Raw genomic sequence first — 16328 nt, 5'->3', positions numbered from 1 at the left:
TAGATCTCTAATTCTATTTATTTCTCTTCATGCTACTGATGTCCGTCTCTTCCCATCTAGACTGTTAGCCCGTTGTGGGCAGGGACTGCCTCTACTTGTTGCTGAATTGTCCTTTCCAAGCGGCGAGTCCAGCGCTCCGCCCACAGTCGGCGCTCAATAAAATACGATTGAATGAATGAATGACCTATTCATGGTGTGTATAGATCTCTAATTCTACGTATTTCTCTCGATGCTATCGATGCCCATCTCCCCCCATCTAGACAGGGAGCCCGTGGCGGGTAGGGACCGGCTCTCTGGGTTGCCGAATTGTCCTTTCCAAGCGGCGAGTCCAGCCCTCCGCTCAATAAATACGATCGAGCCAATGAGTGCCCTACGAATGATGCCCATCTCTAATTCTATTCATTTCTACCGACGCCTTTCTTAGTTGTCGTGATGTCCGTCTCCCCCCCATCTCGACTGTGAGCCCGTTGCGGGCAGGGACCGGCTCTCTGGGTTGCCGAATTGTCCTTTCCAAGCGGCGAGTCCAGCCCTCCGCTCAATAAATACGATCGAGCCAATGAGTGCCCTACGAATGATGCCCATCTCTAATTCTATTCATTTCTACCGACGCCTTTCTTAGTTGTCGTGATGTCCGTCTCCCCGCCATCTCGACTGTGAGCCCGTTGCGGGCAGGGACCGTCTCTGTGGGTTGCCGAATTGTCATTCATTCATTCATCCATCCAGTAGTATTTATTGAGCACCGACTATGTGCAGAGCACTGGACTGAGCGCTTGGAATGGACAATTCCACAACAGATAGAGACGGTCCCTGCCCTTTGATGGGCTTACGGTCTAATGGGGGGAGACGGACAGACAAGACCAGTGGCAATAAATAAGAGTCCTTTCCAAGCGGGGAGAGCAGCGCTCTGCACGGAGTCAGCGCTCCAGCTGAGAAGCAGCCTGGCCCAGTGGAAAGAGCATGGGCTTTGGAGTCGCAGATCATGGGTTCGAATCCCAGCTCTGCCGCCTGTCAGCTGGGTGACCGTGGGCGAGTCCCTTCACTTCTCTGGGCCTCAGCGACCTCATCTGTGAAATGGGGATGAAGACGGTGAGCCTCAGGTGGGACAACCCGATTCCCCCGTGTCTTCCCCAGCGCTCAGAGCAGTGCTCTGCACCTAGTAAGCGCTTAACAAATACCGACGTTATCATTAATAGGACGGCACGGCCGAATGACTGAGTGAGCGAATGAATGAATGAGCGAGCGGAGGTGTGAGTGCGAGGGGCGGGCGCGCATGCGCAGACTCTTTCTCCCCCCCCCTCCGGGCCCAGGTGAGGCCGCGGCCCCGCCCCCTCAGGCCCCGCCCCCTCAGGCCCCGCCCAATGAGGCGGCTCCCGCGCGCCCCGTCGAGCGGGCTCCCTCGCCCTGATTGGCTCCTCGCCCCGACGAGCGGCCGCCTCCGCCTATCGGAGCAGGGATCGCGGCCCGGGCCCCCGGCCGCCCCCCGTCACCGGCTCGGGTTTTTTGTGAGCGGCCTCCCTCCCTCCCTCCTTCCGTCCCCTCCGGTCACGCGGCCTCTTCCAACTCCGAAGGCCCCGCTCCTCCGTCCCCCGCCTCCCCATTGGCCGGCCGGCGGCGGAGCGACGGGCGCGGCGGCCAACGGGCGCGCCTCTCCCCGCGGGCGCCCCGCCCCCGCCCTCCCGATTGGCGGAGAGCCGGGGGCCCCGCCCCCTCCCCGGCGCGCGCGCCGCCGCGGCCCGACCCCCGCAGGTGAGGGGGGCCGGGCGGCCTGCCCGGCCAGCGCCGCCAGGGGGCGGTGTCGCCCCCCCTCCCGCCTCCCGCCCGCCGCCCGCCGCCCGCCGGCTCCCGGCCCGCCGGTCTCCCCCCGGGTCCTAGCTCCGCCGGCGGCGGGCGGTCGGGCTCCGCATTGTTCGGGCGGCGGGGGCGGCGGGGGCCGCGGCCGGAGGAGCAGCAGGTCGGTCCGCCGCGGGTCGGGGGTCGGGGAGGCTCGCGCCTTGGCAGGCAGCGGGCGGGGGAGGGGCGCCGTGCGTGCGTGTGTGTGTGTGTGTGCGGGGGCAGGTGTCAGTGGGAGGGTCGGGGGGGGGGGCGCGCGCCGCCTGTAGGTCCGGGGAGCCTGTGCTGGACGCCCTCTGGCTCCCCCCCCGCCCCCCGTGTGTGTGTGTGTGTGTTGGGGGGGGGGGTCGCCTTTGTGTGCCTCGGCGTGTGCTGTGCGTCGCCGGACCCGGGGGGAGGAGGGGAGGGGAGGGGAGGGGAGGGGAGGGGGTCGTGCCGCGCCCCCCCCGGCTCTTGCAGTGTCACAGCCCGGATCCGGAAAGTTCCGTGCGCCCCCGACTCGCCCCGAAGCCCCTAGCGGGGGGTGGGAGGACGAGGAGGGAAGGGGAGGGGATTTCGTGGCCTTCCTCCCTCCCTCCCTCCCTTTCCCCCTCGCCCTTTTCCCTCCTCCCTCCCTCCCTTTCCCCCTCCCTCCTCCCCTTACCCTTATCCTTCCCTTTTCCTCTCCCGTCCCCCCCTTCCCCCCTCGCCTTCCCCCTTTTCCCTCTCCTTCCCATCCCTTCCCCTCTTCCCCCCTTTTCCCACTTTCCTCTCCCCTCCCATCCTTTCCCCCATCCCTTTCCCTCCTTCCCCATCCCTTCCCCCCCATCCCTTCCCCCCCATCCCTTCCCCCCCATCCCTTCCCCCCCATCCCTTCCCCCCATCCCTTCTCCCCCATCCCTTCCCCCCATCCCTTCCCCCCCATTCCTTCCCCCCCATTCCTCCCCCCCATTCCTCCCCCCATTCCTTCCCCCCCATTCCCTTCCCCCCCATTGCTTTCTTCCCCCATTCCTTTCCCCCCCATCCCTTCCCCCCCATCCCTTCCCCCCATTCCTTCCCCTCCCATTGCTTTCCTCCCCCATTCCTTCCCCCCCCATCCCTTCCCCCCTCATCCCTTCCCCCCCCATCCTCTTCCCCCCCCCGTCCCTTTCACCCCCCCCGTCCCTTTCACCCCCCCGTCCCTTTCACCCCCCCCCATCCCTTCTCCCCTCCCCAGTTTTGGGGGGCAGGAGAAGGTGACAGGCTGAGGGTCCTCGAGGCCAGGGTCGGGTCGGATCGAGCCGATCGAGCCAGGCTAATAACAATAAGAATGATGATGGTATTTAAGGGCTTACCGCGGGCCGAGCACTGGGGTAGATAAAAGGGTAGGGCTCCTAAGTCTCCGCAGCCGGGGTGCCGCCCGTTGCCCCGGAGGGGCAGACGGCCAGAGGGGCGGGCAGGAGGGTGTTGGGGTGGGCCGGGCGGAAGAGGGGCCATCCCGTGCCCGGGGCCTCGAGGGTGGTGGTGTTGGGGGAGTGGGGGCGGGTGTCTCCCCAAGACTGGGGCTGCCCGCACCCCCTTGGGCCGGGCGGCGGCCCTCCCAGGGCCCGGGCGGCCGGAGGGGGTGACCCGGGGACACCCCGTGCGTTCCCGCCACGGTCGGGATTCAAGGACGTACGCTTCTGCTGCAGTGACAGGCCAACCCCGGGCTCGAACCCGCCCCACGGAAATCTGTCTTTTCCAGCCGGCCGGCTGTCTGGGCGCCGAGAGTCGGTGAGAGCGTTTCGGTAGAGTGGATTTTCGGATGAGCGGACCCGAAAGCCGGCCCTCCCGGGCCGGGGGGAGAGGGGGAGCGGAAGAGCCTTTCCGGGAGACTTTGGGGGTGGAGAGAAACCCGCCCTGACTCCGAGGCGTGGGACCCGACCCGCCCGGGAAAGGTGGGAGCGAGGGGAGGAGGACTCATCGCGTGGAACGTACTTAAAATTCTCCGAACGAGTGACGGCTCGTGCCGGGCACGGCGGCCGGTAGGGCTTCCCCCGGGGACGTCGCGGGCCCGTGGGGCGGGCGGAGGCGTGGCTCCGGGGAGGGCGGCGGGAACGGGGGCGAGCCGTGAGGACGGCGGCGGCGAGGCCTCTGAGGCGCGAGGACGGCCTCCGGGGCCCGAGGCGGGGGCGGCGGAGGGCGCCGCGGGCTGGTGACGGGCGCGCCGGCGGGTCCGTGGAGGTGCGAGGACGGCGGAGGGGCCCGAGGGCCGGGGGCGGTTGAGGGCACGGCGGCGAGCCCCTGGGGGTGCGAGGGCGGGGGCTCGGGGCCGGAGGCCGGGGCGGCGGAGGGCACGCGGTGAGCCCGCGGGAGCGTGAGGGCGGAGGCCGGGGCCGGGGAGGCCGCCGCCCCGGAGACCCGCTCGCGGTCGGGCCTCGGGGTCGTCCCCGGCGGGTGCCGGTGCCGGAGGTCGCCTGCCGGGTCGCCCGAGGTCGGCCGGGACCACCCCCGCCCCGCCCGGGGGCTCGGTGGGATGCGGGGACCCCAGAGACCCCCTCGCCGGGGGAGCCGGACGCCCCGGAGGTTCGCCCCACGCCGCCCCGGGGAGATCCCGGGGCCCCAGACCCGCGTGGCTGGGGAGTCCCCAACCCCTACACGGATCCCGGCTCCGCCGCTCGTCTGCCGTGTGACCTCGGGCGACTCGCTTGCCTTCCCTGGGCCTCGGTCACCTCATCTGTGAAAGGGGGATCGAGGCCGTGAGCCCCACGTGGGACAGAGACGGCGTCCGACCCCGTTTGCTTCCCTCCGCCCCGGCGCTCAACGGATAGTAAGCGCTCAACAGATAGCGCTGTTTGGATAAGTCGATTACGTGGATCCGCCCCAATCCCTCTCCTGCCTCCTCCCTCCTTTCAGAAGCCCTGTGCCCCTTCGCCACACCCCCCAGAACGATCTAGTCTGCCACCCCCGTGGGGCCCGGACGTTCGGAGGCGGAGGGCTCTTTCCGGGGATCGGAAAGGGCGGGAGACTGGGAGTCGTCAGGGGGACGGTGCCATCCGACTGGATCGGATTTACCCGGAGCTTAGCACGGTGCTCCGCACGGGGTTGGCACGGGGCCCGGCCCGGCGGCGGGGCGGACTTCGCCGTCGGCCCTCCTCCCGGCGGTCGGTTCTCAACGTCTCCCCGCTCCCCAACTCCCCGGTCTATCCCGGAGCGTCCCGGGGTGGCACCGCACCCCTCACCCTGGTGGTCCGGCGGCCTGGTCCTGGTGGAGGGCGGCCCCCGGGCTGCAGATCGGGCCCGGCCGCCTGGGTCCCGGCGTCCTCCCCGGGGAGAGGCCTTCGGGGTCGGGCGATGAGTTAGACCGGGCGGCCGGCAGGGAGCCGAGGGACATCTGCGAGCAGGGGTCGGTCCCCCTTCGGGTGCCCCGGTCGTACCCGGATAACCCGGTCCTTCCCGCCCCCGCTTTGCACCGTGCCCTTCCGCCCTCCCTGCCCTTCCTCCCTCCCTCCCCTTCTCCCACTCGCCCCGTCCCCCTTCCCTCTTCCCGCCACCTCTCCCCTCCGGCTCCTGTGGCTGCGTGGGGCAGGGAGAGCCCCGTCGGTCGGGGTGTGAAAGAGACACAGAGACACGGAGAGAGATAGAGAGAGAGAGAGAGAGAGAGTACCGCGCTCTGCGCTCTGCGCAGGCTAGCTCTCCGTGGGCAGTAACAGTGTGGATAGTGGGGGGATTCTGAAGGAGCTGTCCTGCGATGGTGGTCCTTGCGCTCTCGATGCCGAGTTTTCCTCTCCGCCCCCCCCCACTTGGACCCTCCCCCCTCCCCCCCCATCCCCCACTCAGAGACTCCCCGGGGCCAAGGGGCTTGACCGGAGCGGGCGGGCTCGCTTCCGGTCCCGGTCCGCAGCCGGGCCGGGGGTTCGACCCCGGGGCCGCCCACCGCGCCCTGCGTCACATCGTGACTCTGACTCCCGGCTCCCCTCTGCCCCCCTTCCCGGCTACCCGTGATGATGATGATGTTGGTGTTTGTTGAGCGCTTACTATGTGCGGAGCACCGTTCTAAGCGCTGGGGTAAATACGGGGTCATCAGCTTGTCCCACGTGAGGCTCACGGGTAATCCCCTCTGTGCCTCAGTTCCCTCGTCTGTAAAATGGGGATTAAGACCGTGAGCCCCACATGGGACAACCTGATTCCCCCGTGTCTACCCCAGCGCTTAGAACAGTGCTCGGCACATAGTAAGCGCTTAACAAATCCCAACATTATTATTATTATTATTATTACAGATGAGGGAACTGAGGCCCAGAGAAGTGAAGCGACTCGCCCACAGTCACACCGCCGACAAGTGGCGGAGCCGGGATTCGAACCCGTGACCTCCGACTCCCAAGCCCGGGCTCTTTCCACCGAGCCACGCTATCCGTGCCTGGTCTTGGGCGAGGGCACGTGGTGGCCCGGCTCCTGCGGCCGCTGGGCTTGATGCTTATAGAGCACGGGCCCGGCGGTCAGAAGGTCGTGGGTTCTGATTCCAGCTCCGCCACTTGTCTGCCGTGTGGCCTTGAGCGAGTCACTTCACTTCTCTGTGCCTCGGTTCCCTCATCTGTAAAATGGGGATCAAGACCGCGAGCCTCGCTTGGGACAGAGACAGCGTCCCTCCCCGTTTGCTTGCATCCACTCCAGAGCTAAGTACGGTGCCCGGCACGGAGTGAGAAATCAAGAAATACCACTATCATCGTCGTCACGGTGACCTTCCCGGAGGCGGAAACGGAAAACGGGGGTCCAGCTCGGGCTCTCGGTTGGGGCCTCGAAATCTCCCCGCCGGTTGTGGGGGGAGTCCCGGGGGGGTGTCGTGATCCTTGCGGGGTCCGAGACCTGGTGAGCGACTGCAGGATCCTCGAGGTCAGGCCTCGCCGGGTGGCCCTGCCCTCCGGCCACTTCCCTGGCCAGCGGGCCGACGCGCGACGGCTCCTTTCTGGGCAGGGGTCCGGCCCCTCGGGGTGGGGAGGATGCCGGCCGGGCGTCCAGCCTGTCGGTCGAACGTATTTATTGAGCACTCACTTAGAGCGTGGTACCGAGCGTCTGGGAGAGTACAGTATAACGATTCAGCAGACGCGTTCCCTGCCCACCGCGAGTTTACAGTCTGCGGGGGGGAGGTCCGCCCACCCCCGCCTCCGCCCCGCGGGGCCGTTTCTCTGTGCGGATGGCCCGTGGTCTACGCTGGGCGCGGGGTTCCGGCCCCCGCACCCCGTCCCCGCCTCCAGCCGGAGGTTCCGTGGCCTCCGCGGTTTCCCCTCCCCCCGGGCCTCGGGGGGGGGGGGGGCGGACGGCAGCTCGACGGATGTAACTGCCCCACCTTGCCTGCCCGTCACCCTGTCTCGCGCCTCCACCTCCCTTCCCGCCCCCTCAACGCTCCCGTGACTCTGGGCTCGGCCGGCGAGCGCCCCCACGCCCGGGCATCCGAGCGTCGGGACGGAGGGAGGGAGACGCCGGCACCCCTGGCCCTCCCCGGGCCCCGCGGCCCCCTCCCCTTCCCCGGGGAATCTGTTTCGTTTGGATCGAGAGGCACCTGGTTGGCCTAAAATTAGCTGCACCAGCTGCCCGTCGGCTTGCAGGTGGGCGCGCCCCTCCCGAGCGTCGGCACCCGCCCGGCATCGCCGTCTGCTCGGCCGCCGCCGCCGCCCTCGCTCGCCAGCTGCCGGCGACCCGGCACGTCCGGGCCCGGGGCCGGGGGGCGAGCGAGCGGACGAACGGTCGGGGCCGACCGCCGACTCCGAGCCGAGGGGAGGGCGACGGGCGGAAAATGGTTTCCGCCGGCCCCCCGGGCCGGTCGGGGACGGAGAGGGGAGAGTCGGGGTGTTGGATCGTCTAGGCTGCCTCGCCGGGGAGGGTCAGGGACGGACAGGGAAGGCCCCGGGGTGTCGGACGGTCCGTGCCGGGTCGCGGGGGAAGGGTCAGAGGTGGAGAAGGGCGCGTCGGGGGTGTTGGATGGTCTCTGCTGGGTCGCGAGGGGAGAGTCAGGGGTGGAGAAGGGAGAGTCGGGGGTATCTGGACGATTTTGTGCCGGCTCACTGGGGGAGAGTCAGGGATGGAAAGGCGAGAGTCAGAGGCGTGGGATGGTCCGTGCCGGGTCGCCGGGGCAGCCGGGAGGTCACGGGGGGGGGGTGTCCCGGGAGCCGGTCCGCTCTCCCGACGTGTCCGCACGGACCTACGTGTCAATGTGTCCCCTGGGACCGGGTACGCACGGTGGGCGGTCGGGGATGAGGAAGACATTCAGGGAGCAGAGCGTGCCCGGGACCGCCCCAGCCGGGGGAGAGAGCGCCTCTGGCCCCGGCCCCGGCCCCGGGCCCCCTCCCGCTGACCTCTGGCAACCCCCCGGCTGAGGGTTCCGGTTGGCGGGGGGAGACGGGCAGAGCCCCGAGGAGTTTCCATCTGGTACCTGGCGCCCGGTGCTCCCATGGCAACGGGCCCCTGCTGAGCGGGTGCGCGTGGGTTTGCCGAGCCCCATCCACTGAGTCAGAACAGGGAGGAGAACTGGGAATCACTGCCAGGAACGGGCAAGTCACCACTCCTGGCCTGGGATTCGGGGAAGGAGGCGGGGGGGGAGGGGCCCACCACACACACTCGCACACACACACAGTCCCTTCCCTCGCGGGGCTGCCCATCCGATGGGGTGACAGGATGGGCGCACACACTACGCTGGGTGCTGGCGGAGGGACAGAGAGAGGAGATGGGATCCTTGCCCTTCAGGGCAAGAGGAGACAGCGCACGGAATCATACTTGGTCCCCAAGGGTGGGCCGGAGGAGGGGGAGACACAGTCCCTGCCCCCGGACGACTGCCGGTCCCACGGGGAGACGCCACGCACACGCGGAGGGTCAGGTGCTTGGCCGGGGGACCGGAGGGGAGGGAGGAGATGCGCTCGGTCCTCCCATCGTATTTATCGAGTGCTTACCGGGTGCAGAGCGCCGTACTAAGCCGTTGGAAAGTGCAATTCGGCGATAAACAGAGACGTGCCCTGCCCACAGGGAGCTCGCAGTCTAGAGCGGGGGAGCGTGGCCCCTTCCCTAGGGGCTGCCAGTTCGGTGAGAGAGGCAGGATTCTCTCTACCTTTCTCTCTCACACACGCAGGCGCGCGTGCACGCGCTCTCCCTCTGTGCTGGGCACCGGGAGGGGACAGAGGACGGAGGAGGAGGAGTCCCCGCCCTCAAGGGGCCGCCGGTTTAGTAGGAGGCGAGAGCCTCTGTCGCTCTCTCGGTCGGCCTCGCACACTTTCTTTCGCTCTCTCTCACGCGCTCACGCTGTGCTGACTGCTGGTGGGGGACAGAGGATGGAGGGGAAGACAGGGCCTCTCCCCTCGAGGGGTCGCCGGTTTGGGGGACACGGGATACCCTCCCTCTCACTCACACACACACTTACGCGCTCATTCTGTTGAGGGCCCTGGGGTGGGGAGGGACAGAGGATGGAGGAAGAGGAGGAGGAGGCTCGACCCCTGTCCTCGAAGAGCTGCCGGCGGGGCGGGAGAGGCCCGTGCGGCCGGGTTATTCCCGAGGCTGGGTCGGCCGGGGCCGCGGGGCGGACGGGGGTCTCCCTCGGCCGGCGGGCGCCCCACTGCTCGGCGGTTGTGGGTGCGAGGACCGGGAGACGCCTCCTGGGGATGTGACCGCCCCCGCTCCCTCCTTCACGTTTCACCCGCTGAGGCTGGCGGGTGGGGGGGGGGGGGGGGGAGCCTTTCTCGGTCTTCCCTCGAAGGGGATGGGGCCCGGCGTTCAGGGGTGCGCGGGGGCACCGCCCCGGCGTCCAGTCGGCGCCCTTAGCGACCTCGTGGAAGCAGCGCGGCTCAGCGGAAAGAGCCCGGGCTTGGGAGGCGCGGGTCACGGGTTCCGATCCCGGCCCCGCCGCTCGTCAGCTGGGTGACTCTGGGCGAGTCGCTTCACTTCTCTGGGCCTCGGTGACCTCATCTGTCAAATGGGGATGAAGACCGTGAGCCCCCCCGTGGGACAACCCGATGACCTTGTAACCCCCCCCCCAGCGCTTAGGCCAGTGCTTCGCACATAGTAAGCGCTTACAGATACCATCGTTATTACGGATCTGCCCGGGTGCTGGAAACAATGGAGATCGTCGTGGGGAGGATTTGTTACAGAGAGGCTTGCGGTGAAGGGGTCGGTGTGAGGAGGTTCCCTGGTGCCCTTTGGCCCCGGTCCCGCCCGCCCCCCGCGACCGGGCCACCCTCCGTGGGCGTCCAGGTCGCCTCTGCCAGGCCTCAGTGACCCTCCCGGTTCATCCGGTCATGAGTGAACGGGACCAGCGCTGCCCTAAACCTCTGGCCGCTCCCGGTTGCCCCGAGGCGTGTGACTGGACATGCGGCTGGATCCAATCCCGACCCCGCCACTCGGCAGCTGGGTGACTTTGGGCGAGTCGCTCAACTCCTCTGGGCCTCAGTGACCTCATCTGTCAGATGGGGATGAAGACCGGGAGCCCCACCTGGGACAATCTGATCACCTTGTATCCCCCCCAGTGCTTAGACCAGGGAAGCAGCGTGGCTCAGCGGAAAGAGCCCGGGCTTGGGAGTCAGAGGTCACGAGTTCGACTCCCGGCTCTGCCACTCGTCAGCTGTGGGACCGTGGGCGAGTCGCTCAACTTCTCCGCGCCTCGGTGACCTCGTCTGTAAAATGGGGATGAAGACCGTGAGCCTCACGTGGGACGACCCGATGACCCTGTATCTAACCCGGCGCTTAGAACAGTGCTCTGCGCGTAGTAAGCGCTTACCAGATACCAGCATTATCAACAGTGCTTGGCACATAATAAGCGCTTAACAAATTCCGTCATTATTATCATTAACTGGAAGTCTTTGGGGGGGGGGGTCTGAGCCCGTGAGGAGCAGCGTAGACTAGTGGCCTGGGAGTCACAATAATAATAATAACGTTGGTATTTGTTAAGCGCTCGCTATGTGCAGAGCACCGTTTTAAGCGCTGGGGGAGACCCAGGGTCATCGGGTCGTCCCACGGGAGGCTCACGGTTAATCCCCATTTTACAGACGAGGGAACTGAGGCGCAGAGAAGTGAAGCGACTCGCCCACAGCTGACGAGTGGCAGAGCCGGGAGTCGAACCCGTGACCTCTGACTCCCGAGCCCGGGCTCTTTCCACTGAGCCGCGCCGCTTGGGCTCTAGTCCTGACTCTTCCACCTGTCTGCTGTGTGACCTTGGGCAAGGCACTTCACCTCTCTGTGGTTTAGTACCACATCTGTAAAAATGGGGATCAAGAGCGTGAGCCCCACGTGGGCCAGAGACTGTGTCCAACGTGATTAACTTTTATATATGCCAGTGCTTAGAACGTTGCTTGGCACGGAGTAAGTGCTTAACAAGTACCAAAGCAGTGATAATTACTATTATCCAATACTTACCTGGGTGTTTTTCTCACATACGGCACACTTAGGATCATTAGTATTTGTTGAACACTTACCGCGTGCGGAGCGCTGTGCTAAACACTTGGGAGAGTACGCAGTAACAGAGTTGGCGGACGTGTTCCCTGCCCACAGTGAGCTTACAGTCTAGAGGGGAAACACGCGTTATTATAAATAATCTCTCACACACACAACACACACACACACCGCCCCCCATGCCTACGGAGAAATGTCCGCTCACCTTGCCGCGGCCTGCGGCCCGAGAAATTCAAGCAGCACGGCGCCGTGGATGGAGCACGGGCCTGGCGGTCGTGGGTTCTAATCCCGGCTCCACCGCCTGTCCGCTGTGCGGCCTTGGGCGAGTCGCCTCGCTTCCCTGTGCCTCGGTCACCTCAACTGTAAAATGGGTGGTAGGATCGGGAGCCCAGCGCGGGACGGGAACTGGGTCCAACCTGATTTGCGTGTATCCGCTCCCGCGATTAGTAAACACAGAGAAGCGGCGTGGCTCCATGGAAAGAGCCGGGGCTGGGGAGTCAGAGGTCGTGAGTTCGAATCCCGGCTCTGCCACTCGTCAGCTGTGAGACTTCGGGCAAGTGGCCTCACTTCTCTGTGCCTCAGTTCCCTCATCTGTGAAATGGGGATTCACTGTGAGCCTCACGTGGGACGACCTGATGACCCCGTATCTCCCCCAGCGCTTAGTACAGTGCTCTGCACATAGAAAGCGCTTAACAAATGCCACCGTTATTAGTAAAGAATTAACAGATACCTCGTTTTTATTATTATTCTAATTCAACCGGTGGTGTTTATTGAGCACTTATTGTGGGCAGAGCACCCTACTAAGCGCTTGGGAAAGTACAAGGCAAAACAGAATTGGTCCAAGGTTACGATTTGCGTGGGGGGACGTAGATTAGGTTCAGGTGTCCGCTTGGAGTTCGGCCCTTCGTCCCGAACCTCTCGGAGAAAGCTCTCTAAAACTGGTTTAATCCGATCTGCCGGTAGCGTCAGAGACGTCCCGTCTCGGTTAGACGTCCCGTCTTTGCCATTCGGTTTAGTCGCGTGGGCGGCAAGTGGTTTGGGCTTTCGGGAGCGTCGTCGGAGTGCCCACCGCGTGCCGAGCGCTGTGCGCAACGCTGGCGAGAGGACAGTCCAGCGGATTGGGGTGCACGATCCTTAGCCACAGGGAGGTTGCAGGCTAGAGGGGAAGACCGACGTTAAAATGAATCATGGATACGGACGTGAGTGTTGGGAGGTGACCATCGAGTGCTACAGAGCCCAGATCCAGGGGCACAAGTGACGCAGAAGGAAGAGGGAGTGAGGATTAGTACGGTGCCAAGCGCTTAGTACGGTGCTGTGCACCCAGTAAGCGCTCAATAAATACGACTGAATAAATAAGAGGGCTGAGGGCTACTTAGTAAGGGAAGACCTCTTGCAGCAGTTGTGATGATGTTGATAGAATAATAATAATGATAACGTGGGTATCTGTTAAGGGCTCACTATGTGCAGAGCACCGTTCTAAGCGCTGGGGTAGACACGGGGGAATCAGGTTGTCCCACGTGGGGCTCACGGTCTTCATCCCCATTTTACAGATGAGGTCACTGAGGCACGGAGAAGCGAAGCAGCTTGGCTCAGTGGAAAAAGCCGGGCCTGAGAGCCAGAGGTCACGGGTTCTGGTCCCGGCCCCGCCACCCGTCAGCTGGGTGACTTCGGCCGAGTCGCTTAACTTCCCTGGGCCTCGGTGACCTCGTCTGTAAAATGGGGATGAAGACCGTGAGCCCCACCTGGGACAATCTGATCGCCTTGTATCCCCCAAATGCGCTCAGAACGGCGCTCGACACGTAGTGAGCGCTTAACAGATGCCATCGTTGCTATTACCGATAGGGTTTTGAAGGTGGGGAGCGTGGAAGTCGGTCGTATGCGAAGGGGGAGGGAGTTCCAAGGCGAAGGGAGGATCCGGGCGAGGGGTCGGTGGCGAGACGGGCGGGACGGAGGCACCGTGAGTAAGTTGGCATTAGAGCGAAGCGGGCGGGCTGGGTTTCCGTAGGAGATCAGTGAGCCGAGGTAGTTGCTGATTGAGGGCTTTAAAGCCGATGATAACTCTCTGCAGAGATCCTTCCAAAGGTGACTCGACTTGTCCGTGCCTCTGTTTCCTTCCCCGTGAGAGGGGCTTGAAGGCACCTGGCCTCCCTGCCTCTTAGATCGTGAGCCCCGTGGGGGGCAGGGAGGGTGTCCGAGACGATTACCGTGTCTCTACCCTAGAGTTTAGCACAGCGCTCGGCACGTGGTCGGCGCTCGGCGCACACCGCAGTTGTTATTCATTTCAGACCGTTCCCACGTCCGAGAAGCGGTGTGGCCTAGTGGCAAGACTGTGAGCCCGTCATTAGGCAGGGATCGTCTCTGTCTCTTGCCGAATTGGCCATTCCGAGCGCTTAGTACAGTGCTCTGCACATGGTAAGTGCTCAATAAATACTGTCGAATGAATGAATGAATGAATGAATGAATGAATGAAAGAGCACGGGCTTGGGAGTCAGAGGACGTGGGTTCTCATCCCGGCTCCGCCGCTCGTCTGCCGTGTGACCTTGGGCAGGCCACTTTGCTGCTCAGTACCTCAGTTACCTCACCTGTAAAATGGGATTAAGACTGTGAGCCCCCCATGGGACAACCTGATTACCTTTAAGCACCCCAGCACTAGGGATTGTCTCTCTCTGTTGCTTAATCGTACTTTCCAAGCGCTCAGCGCGGTGCTCTGCACACAGTAAGCGCTCAAGCGCTTAACAAATAAATACCACCGTTATTTATTTTCTGAGGGCAAGGACCAGGCCCGAGAGCACCGTGAGCCTGATGGGGGATCAAGGGGTTTGAGAACCGGGGGGCTTCCTGGCGGGTGGGTTGGGGGGGGGGGGAGGGGCCGGAGCCTGGGGGGCCGGGAGCTGGGAGGAGCGCCTTGGGGGGCAGACCCGGGGGGGACCGGAGGTGGGGCCGGGGAGGGTCTGGGACCCGGGGGCAGGTGGTGGGGCGGTATTAGGAGGGGAGCCGGGGAGCAAGATGGGAAATTCGGGGGCCGGGGGAGCTCAGCGTAGATTCGAGAGCTGCCAAGGACCCGGGTCGGACGCGCGGGTCGAGCGTGTCGAGGGCGACGGCGCTCGGGGCGGGACGCGGGGGAGAGGCCGCGGTTCAGCGGGAAGAACCGGTCGGGCGGCCCGGCGGCGGATTCCCGTTGCGTCCCGGAGCCGGAGCTGTCGCCGAGGGAGACGGGAAGCTGGGGGAGACGGGGGGCCGAGCCCCGTGAGGTGGGCGCAGCCCCCTCCGCCCCCCTCTCCTGCACCCCCGTGCCCCCGGGGGGGCCCCGAGGGAGGGAGGGGCCGCGGAAGGATCGGATGGTGGAGAGACGGGCCGGGGCCCGGAATTATCATTATTAATAATCGTAACGACTGTGGCGTTTGTCAGAGGCTTACCACGTGCCGGGCACTGTACCGAGTGCCCGGGTGGATACAGGTGAATCGGGTTGGACGGAGCCCTTCTCCCGTGTGGGGCTCACGGTCTCAAACCCCATTTTACAGATAAGGTCGCTGAGGCCCAGAGAAGTAAAGCGATCTGCCCGAGGTCACACGGCAGACGGGTGGTGGAGCCGGGACTAGAACCCGTGACCCTCCGACCCGATCCACCAAGTCACGCTGCTTCGGGACGGGGCGTCCGCGGAGGGGTCCGTGTGGGCCTTCACCCTGCGCGCCTGCATGCCTGCGTACCGACTGTGGCTTGGTACGTGGCGGGGGGGGGGGGGGGGCTGTGTAGGTGTGTGCGAGCAGGTGGATGGGTCTATTCGCTGTCAGTGGGGTCTTTAAAAATGGGGGCCAACTGTGCATACGGTCAGGTACGTCTGGCTCCCCGCACGTGTGTGGGAATGGGTCTTAGTAGTGCACGTGTGTGACGGGCTGGGCGTGTCCACGAGCGTCCCGCTGTAGGGATGTGCCGTGTGGCGGTCTATATCATAATAATAATGACGGCATCCGTCAGGCGCGAACTACGTGCAAAGCACTGCTCCGGGCGCCGGGGAGGATACAAAGGCGATCGGCTTGTCCCGCGTGGGGCTCACCGTCTTCCTCCCCATTTTACGGAGGAGGGAACCGAGGCCAGAGAAGTGAAGCGACTTGCCCACCCATTTTACGGAGGAGGGAACCGAGACCAGAGAAGTGACCGGCCGAGAAACGGCGGAGCCGGGATTAGAACCCGTGACCTCCGACTCCCAAGCCCGGGCTCTCTACGGCGCCTGCGTCGAAAGCCCCGAAAGGTAGAGCTCCCGGCCAGGCCGGCCGCCGGCCCGGGGCAGAGACGGCTCTGGTGAGGCCAGAGGGAAGGGCGAGCCGGGGATGCCCCGGAGGGAGCGTCCGTTAGACCACTCCTGGTTCCGGCCCCGCCTCCGCCCGCCATCCTCCCCGTCAAGCTCCCCCAAAGCCCCCTCCATCGGGAGGTCTTCCCCGACTGAGCCTCCCCTCCCTGGCCAGGCTCACGGTTATTATTCCGAAGGGTATCGACGCGTTCCGCGCCACGTGGCAGGTCCGGTACTCAGCGCCGGTGTGGGTACTGCACAGTCAGGTTGGACCCAGTCCCCGTCCTCCATAATGATAACGTTGGTATTTGTTAAGCGCTTACTATGTGCCGAGCTCCGTCCTGAGCGCTGGGGTGGATACAGGGTCATCGGGTCGTCCCACGTGAGCCTCACGGTCTTCATCCCCATTTTACAGATGAGGCCCAGAGAAGCGAAGTGACGCGCCCACGGTCACCCAGCTGACGAGTGGCGGGAGCCGGGATTCGAACCCGTGACCTCCCGCTCCCAAGCGCCCCCCCCCCCCCATTTTACAGATGAGGTAACTGAGACCCACTGAAGGGAAGCCGCCTGGCGTACTGGATAGGGCACGGGCCTAGACCTGGATTCCGATCCCGCCTCCGCCACTCGCCTGCTGTGTCGCCTTGGGCGAGTCGCTTCACTTCCCCGGGCCTCAGTTCCCTCATCTGTAAAATGGGGCTGGAGACTGTGAGCCCCGGGTGGGACGGGGACTGTGGTCCCACCCCATTTGCGTGTATCCACCCCAGCGTTTAGTAGAGCGCCTGGCACAGAGTAAGCGCTTAACAGATACCTTGATTATTATTCTATTACTATTTTCAGGGGAGGAAGC

This window comes from Ornithorhynchus anatinus, chromosome 17 (genome assembly GCF_004115215.2).
Source record: "Ornithorhynchus anatinus isolate Pmale09 chromosome 17, mOrnAna1.pri.v4, whole genome shotgun sequence".
Classification (NCBI taxonomy): Eukaryota; Metazoa; Chordata; class Mammalia; order Monotremata; family Ornithorhynchidae; genus Ornithorhynchus; species Ornithorhynchus anatinus.
This window is presented reverse-complemented; position numbering follows the sequence as displayed.